General features: G+C 51.4%; 3 non-coding genes across 3 annotated transcripts in view; all 3 read right to left on the reverse strand.

Annotated features, from left to right (window-relative positions):
* Positions 1-305, reverse strand: part of LOC126317582 (large subunit ribosomal RNA) — a 4,222-nt gene extending 3,917 nt beyond the window's left edge. Inside the window, exon 1 of the ribosomal RNA XR_007556735.1 lies at positions 1-305. This exon is cut by the window's left edge and continues 3,917 nt beyond it. This is a non-coding gene — a ribosomal RNA (large subunit ribosomal RNA).
* A 188-nt stretch (positions 306-493) lies between these two features.
* Positions 494-648, reverse strand: LOC126317543 (5.8S ribosomal RNA). The gene has a single exon (XR_007556700.1). It is a non-coding gene; the product is annotated as a 5.8S ribosomal RNA (ribosomal RNA).
* Positions 649-1,010: 362 nt separating this feature from the next.
* On the reverse strand, positions 1,011-2,903 carry LOC126317566 (small subunit ribosomal RNA). Its single transcript, XR_007556721.1, has one exon. It is a non-coding gene; the product is annotated as a small subunit ribosomal RNA (ribosomal RNA).
* Positions 2,904-7,500: the final 4,597 nt, after the last annotated feature.

Consider the following 7,500-nt stretch of genomic DNA (forward strand, 5'->3'; position numbering starts at 1 on the left):
GGAGCTGCACTCTCAAGCAACCCGACTCGAAGGAGAGGTCCCGCCGACGCTCGCACCGGCCGCTACGGGCCTGGCACCCTCTACGGGCCGTGGCCTCATTCAAGTTGGACTTGGGCTCGGCGCGAGGCGTCGGGGTAGTGGACCCTCCCAAACACCACATGCCACGACAGGCGGCAGCCTGCGGGGTTCGGTGCTGGACTCTTCCCTGTTCGCTCGCCGCTACTGGGGGAATCCTTGTTAGTTTCTTTTCCTCCGCTTAGTAATATGCTTAAATTCAGCGGGTAGTCTCGCCTGCTCTGAGGTCGTTGTACGAGGTGTCGCACGCCACACCGCCAGCCGGCTGTGCACGCTACCGAGAAAGTACCGGTATGCGAACCGCCAGGCGACGGGCGCGCATCGCACGTTTAAGGAGACGCGGCCGGCCACACAGGCGACCACGACACTCCCACGTCTCCGAAGCGGGACAAACGCCGCGCGCTTCAGTATACGTAGCCGACCCTCAGCCAGACGTGGCCCGGGAACGGAATCCATGGACCGCAATGTGCGTTCGAAACGTCGATGTTCATGTGTCCTGCAGTTCACATGTCGACGCGCAATTTGCTGCGTTCTTCATCGACCCACGAGCCGAGTGATCCACCGTCCTGGGTGATCTTTTCCTTTTCAGTCTCCCACTGTCTCTTTCAAGACAGTAGCATTTGCGGGACTGAGGCGTCTGACGGCCCCTGTTCCACTATTTTTTTTGTGTCCAACGGCCTCACAGCCGATGGGCGTCGTACGGCTCCACACCGGAGCGGACAGGCACTCGGGCGAACGTCATTCAAAACCGGCGCCAGGCGCCAGGTACCGCAGGCCAGCCGCTCCAGAGCTTCAGCGCTCGTACCACACAACAACAACACTTCCGCTAGTTTTGAGAGGCACGCGTGGTTCCGCACGCGGCGCACGGCCACTGCCGTACAGGTAGCGTGTTGCGCGACACGACACGCACATCGAAAGACATGCAGTCTAGTCGGTAATGATCCTTCCGCAGGTTCACCTACGGAAACCTTGTTACGACTTTTACTTCCTCTAAATGATCAAGTTTGGTCATCTTTCCGGTAGCATCGGCAACGACAGAGTCGATGCCGCGTACCAGTCCGAAGACCTCACTAAATCATTCAATCGGTAGTAGCGACGGGCGGTGTGTACAAAGGGCAGGGACGTAATCAACGCGAGCTTATGACTCGCGCTTACTGGGAATTCCTCGTTCATGGGGAACAATTGCAAGCCCCAATCCCTAGCACGAAGGAGGTTCAGCGGGTTACCCCGACCTTTCGGCCTAGGAAGACACGCTGATTCCTTCAGTGTAGCGCGCGTGCGGCCCAGAACATCTAAGGGCATCACAGACCTGTTATTGCTCAATCTCGTGCGGCTAGAAGCCGCCTGTCCCTCTAAGAAGAAAAGTAATCGCTGACAGCACGAAGGATGTCACGCGACTAGTTAGCAGGCTAGAGTCTCGTTCGTTATCGGAATTAACCAGACAAATCGCTCCACCAACTAAGAACGGCCATGCACCACCACCCACCGAATCAAGAAAGAGCTATCAATCTGTCAATCCTTCCGGTGTCCGGGCCTGGTGAGGTTTCCCGTGTTGAGTCAAATTAAGCCGCAGGCTCCACTCCTGGTGGTGCCCTTCCGTCAATTCCTTTAAGTTTCAGCTTTGCAACCATACTTCCCCCGGAACCCAAAAGCTTTGGTTTCCCGGAGGCTGCCCGCCGAGTCATCGGAGGAACTGCGGCGGATCGCTGGCTGGCATCGTTTATGGTTAGAACTAGGGCGGTATCTGATCGCCTTCGAACCTCTAACTTTCGTTCTTGATTAATGAAAACATACTTGGCAAATGCTTTCGCTTCTGTTCGTCTTGCGACGATCCAAGAATTTCACCTCTAACGTCGCAATACGAATGCCCCCGCCTGTCCCTATTAATCATTACCTCGGGTTCCGAAAACCAACAAAATAGAACCGAGGTCCTATTCCATTATTCCATGCACACAGTATTCAGGCGGGCTTGCCTGCTTTAAGCACTCTAATTTGTTCAAAGTAAACGTGCCGGCCCACCGAGACACTCAACAAAGAGCACCCTGGTAGGATTTAAACGGGGTCCGCCTCGGGACGCGAAAGCACCCCTTCGGCTCGCCCCACCGGCAGGACGTCCCACGATACATGCCAGTTAAACACCGACGGGCGGTGAACCAACAGCGTGGGACACAAATCCAACTACGAGCTTTTTAACCGCAACAACTTTAATATACGCTATTGGAGCTGGAATTACCGCGGCTGCTGGCACCAGACTTGCCCTCCAATAGATACTCGTTAAAGGATTTAAAGTGTACTCATTCCGATTACGGGGCCTCGGATGAGTCCCGTATCGTTATTTTTCGTCACTACCTCCCCGTGCCGGGAGTGGGTAATTTGCGCGCCTGCTGCCTTCCTTGGATGTGGTAGCCGTTTCTCAGGCTCCCTCTCCGGAATCGAACCCTGATTCCCCGTTACCCGTTACAACCATGGTAGGCGCAGAACCTACCATCGACAGTTGATAAGGCAGACATTTGAAAGATGCGTCGCCGGTACGAGGACCGTGCGATCAGCCCAAAGTTATTCAGAGTCACCAAGGCAAACGGACCAGACAAGCCAATCCGATTGGTTTTGATCTAATAAAAGCGTCCCTTCCATCTCTGGTCGGGACTCTGTTTGCATGTATTAGCTCTAGAATTACCACAGTTATCCAAGTAACGTGGGTACGATCTAAGGAACCATAACTGATTTAATGAGCCATTCGCGGTTTCACCTTAATGCGGCTTGTACTGAGACATGCATGGCTTAATCTTTGAGACAAGCATATGACTACTGGCAGGATCAACCAGGGAGCTGCGTCAACTAGAGCTGAGCAGCCGGCCGCCCGGGAGTGTGTCCCGGGGGCCCGCGCGAACACGCAAGCGTCCGCTCAATTATTCTGCAAACAGGAGGAGGCCGAGCTCCCCTGCACGATACACCTCGAAACCCTCTCAGGTCCCGGCGGCGCGCAGCGCCGTCCTAGGTACTTGGTCGGTTTCGAGAGAGGCGCAATCGCCCGGAGTTAGGCGAGTAGACGGTTTTAGTGCGAACACCCTTGCTCCCAACTGAGCTTGCCGCTGCCGACAGAGGCCCGGGAGCGTGCTGTCGTGGCATTGCCGGCGGGAGACAACACGCGCCACCTATGGTGACCGGCAGCTCCAACGCCAGCGCCACACAAGGGCAAAGCCCCACTTGGGTGCAGAAGCGAACTCTCCCAGCACAGCGCACGCGCCAACACGTCCGCACAACTGCGATACAAACCACCTGCGAGAACCGCTGGGGCGACCGAGCAGCAGACGGCGTCGCGGCGCCGAGTGCCAGGCGGCGGCGCATCCTCAACGCACACAGTCCTCAATCAGACCAGCACACTGCAGATGTCCACCGCGCTTCGCACCGGGCTCGGCTGAACCAACTTTGGCCGCCAGGCGCCGCGTGCAGGGTGCGCCGCAGCGTAGCTGCGCCGCCTGCCGGGCCCGTCGGCTGGCGCTCCTGCCACTCGGCGCCCCCCACCAGCCGCCTGTTGCGCGTGCGCCCACGCAGCGCGCGGCCAACACGCCGGGCGGCCCCCCTTCACCGGCCGGGAACAGTCCCACCAAGCCACCGCCGCGTATCGCTTCATACCCACATGGGCCTAGTCACGCGTGTGGATGTGGCGGGTACCGCTGAAACAACCGGTTAATAGCTGTACCGATCGTCGCCATCACAGATTCACCTCCAGCGTGAACAACCGCTCAACAACGGATTTCCAGTTCATTTGCGTATCTTGGGCAGTAAACGTAGATGTCCACCTACATTTGCGAATTCAACAATTCTTGCATGCCAGGATGTCATGTGTCACGACACGCTACATCAGACCACATACACACTGCGACATGTGCAGAAGAGAACACGTGGAAGGTGGCCCGCGCACGTATGCGATGTACCTTCCGCGATCCACTGTCAACCGGCATCTGCGGCATGTCCCAGATATGGAACGCGGTCCACCAGGGTAGCACTTTGTGTGAGGCAATACGACAAAGTCGGAATACACGCGTCACTACATCAGACGGCTCACGCTGACCTGACCTGACCTGACTCACCGCACCACCACCCCCAGCGACCCAGGGTGACATACAATGCGTTCGTACGTTCCTCCCACACGCCTCTACGGCGTACCACAGTGCAACCTAGCTGTTATTGGGAGACGAGACAAGTAGCATCAAGCACAACATATGGAAATTGAGATTCGACACCGTTGGGCACAGCCAGCGTACGGTCACACGTATCACACTACTTCACTCTGTACGTAACGACCGATGATCGGTACAGCGTGTGGGTTACGCGTACGACATCAGCGGACAATGGACACAGACCATACCACGACGTACACTGAGGGCGTCGACATCTGAATGCAACTGAACAGCTGCGAGGCTCATTTAACACTCAAACGCCAGACCGACCAGCTTGAGAGGACAGAGACACAAAGAGGGGGACAGAGGGGGACAGAGGGGGGGGGAGGGGGGGGGGTCGGCGATATAGTCCTATTGCAGTACAATTGACAGTGGATAGCAGGAATATGTGGAAAGTAAGCAACACTCGCAAGACATCTACATGAGGATAACAACGACACCAGAGATTCCGAGCAGTGAACTATGTTAGGCAAAGGGACAACGTGGGTTAGGTTAAGGGACAACGTGGGTTAGGTTAAGGGACAACGTGGGTTAGGTTAAGGGACAACGTGGGTTAGGTTAAGGGACAACGTGGGTTAGGTTAAGGGACAACGTGGGTTAGGTTAAGGGACAACGTGGGTTAGGTTAAGGGACAACGTGGGTTAGGTTAAGGGACAACGTGGGTTAGGTTAAGGGACAACGTGGGTTAGGTTAAGGGACAACGTGGGTTAGGTTAAGGGACAACGTGGGTTAGGTTAAGGGACAACGTGGGTTAGGTTAAGGGACAACGTGGGTTAGGTTAAGGGACAACGTGGGTTAGGTTAAGGGACAACGTGGGTTAGGTTAAGGGACAACGTGGGTTAGGTTAAGGGACAACGTGGGTTAGGTTAAGGGACAACGTGGGTTAGGTTAAGGGACAACGTGGGTTAGGTTAAGGGACAACGTGGGTTAGGTTAAGGGACAACGTGGGTTAGGTTAAGGGACAACGTGGGTTAGGTTAAGGGACAACGTGGGTTAGGTTAAGGGACAACGTCGGTTAGGTTAAGGGACAACGTCGGTTAGGTTAAGGGACAACGTGGGTTAGGTTAAGGGACAACGTCGGTTAGGTTAAGGGACAACGTCGGTTAGGTTAAGGGACAACGTCGGTTAGGTTAAGGGACAACGTCGGTTAGGTTAAGGGACAACGTGGGTTAGGTTAAGGGACAACGTGGGTTAGGTTAAGGGACAACTTGAGTTAGGTTAAGGGACAACTTGAGTTAGGTTAAGGGACAAATTGAGTTAGGTTAAGGGACAAATTGAGTTAGGTTAAGGGACAAATTGAGTTAGGTTAAGGGACAAATTGAGTTAGGTTAAGGGACAACTTGAGTTAGGTTAAGGGACAAATTGAGTTAGGTTAAGGGACAAATTGAGTTAGGTTAAGGGACAAATTGAGTTAGGTTAAGGGACAACTTGAGTTAGGTTAAGGGACAACTTGAGTTAGGTTAAGGGACAACTTGAGTTAGGTTAAGGGACAACTTGAGTTAGGTTAAGGGACAACTTGAGTTAGGTTAAGGGACAACTTGAGTTAGGTTAAGGGACAACTTGAGTTAGGTTAAGGGACAACTTGAGTTAGGTTAAGGGACAACTTGAGTTAGGTTAAGGGACAACTTGAGTTAGGTTAAGGGACAACTTGAGTTAGGTTAAGGGACAACTTGAGTTAGGTTAAGGGACAACTTGAGTTAGGTTAAGGGACAACTTGAGTTAGGTTAAGGGACAACTTGAGTTAGGTTAAGGGACAACTTGAGTTAGGTTAAGGGACAACTTGAGTTAGGTTAAGGGACAAATTGAGTTAGGTTAAGGGACAAATTGAGTTAGGTTAAGGGACAACTTGAGTTAGGTTAAGGGACAACTTGAGTTAGGTTAAGGGACAAATTGAGTTAGGTTAAGGGACAACTTGAGTTAGGTTAAGGGACAACTTGAGTTAGGTTAAGGGACAACTTGAGTTAGGTTAAGGGACAACTTGAGTTAGGTTAAGGGACAACTTGAGTTAGGTTAAGGGACAACTTGAGTTAGGTTAAGGGACAACTTGAGTTAGGTTAAGGGACAACTTGAGTTAGGTTAAGGGACAACTTGAGTTAGGTTAAGGGACAACTTGAGTTAGGTTAAGGGACAAATTGAGTTAGGTTAAGGGACAAATTGAGTTAGGTTAAGGGACAAATTGAGTTAGGTTAAGGGACAAATTGAGTTAGGTTAAGGGACAAATTGAGTTAGGTTAAGGGACAACTTGAGTTAGGTTAAGGGACAACGTGGGTTAGGTTAAGGGACAAATTGAGTTAGGTTAAGGGACAACTTGAGTTAGGTTAAGGGACAACTTGAGTTAGGTTAAGGGACAACTTGAGTTAGGTTAAGGGACAACTTGAGTTAGGTTAAGGGACAACTTGAGTTAGGTTAAGGGACAACTTGAGTTAGGTTAAGGGACAACTTGAGTTAGGTTAAGGGACAACTTGAGTTAGGTTAAGGGACAACTTGAGTTAGGTTAAGGGACAACTTGAGTTAGGTTAAGGGACAACTTGAGTTAGGTTAAGGGACAACTTGAGTTAGGTTAAGGGACAACTTGAGTTAGGTTAAGGGACAACTTGAGTTAGGTTAAGGGACAACTTGAGTTAGGTTAAGGGACAACTTGAGTTAGGTTAAGGGACAACTTGAGTTAGGTTAAGGGACAAATTGAGTTAGGTTAAGGGACAAATTGAGTTAGGTTAAGGGACAAATTGAGTTAGGTTAAGGGACAAATTGAGTTAGGTTAAGGGACAAATTGAGTTAGGTTAAGGGACAAATTGAGTTAGGTTAAGGGACAAATTGAGTTAGGTTAAGGGACAAATTGAGTTAGGTTAAGGGACAAATTGAGTTAGGTTAAGGGACAAATTGAGTTAGGTTAAGGGACAAATTGAGTTAGGTTAAGGGACAAATTGAGTTAGGTTAAGGGACAAATTGAGTTAGGTTAAGGGACAAATTGAGTTAGGTTAAGCGATAATCTGGTACAGCCACAGTTAGGTTAAGCGATAATCTGGTACAGCCACAGTTAGGTTAAGCGATAATCTGGTACAGCCACAGTTAGGTTAAGCGATAATCTGGTACAGCCACAGTTAGGTTAAGCGATAATCTGGTACAGCCACAGTTAGGTTAAGCGATAAACTGGTACAGCCACAGTTAGGTTAAGCGATAAACTGGTACAGCCACAGTTAGGTTAAGCGATAAACTGGTACAGCCACAGTTAGGTTAAGCG

The sequence above is a fragment of the Schistocerca gregaria genome, unplaced genomic scaffold (genome assembly GCF_023897955.1).
Source record: "Schistocerca gregaria isolate iqSchGreg1 unplaced genomic scaffold, iqSchGreg1.2 ptg000636l, whole genome shotgun sequence".
NCBI lineage: Eukaryota > Metazoa > Arthropoda > Insecta > Orthoptera > Acrididae > Schistocerca > Schistocerca gregaria.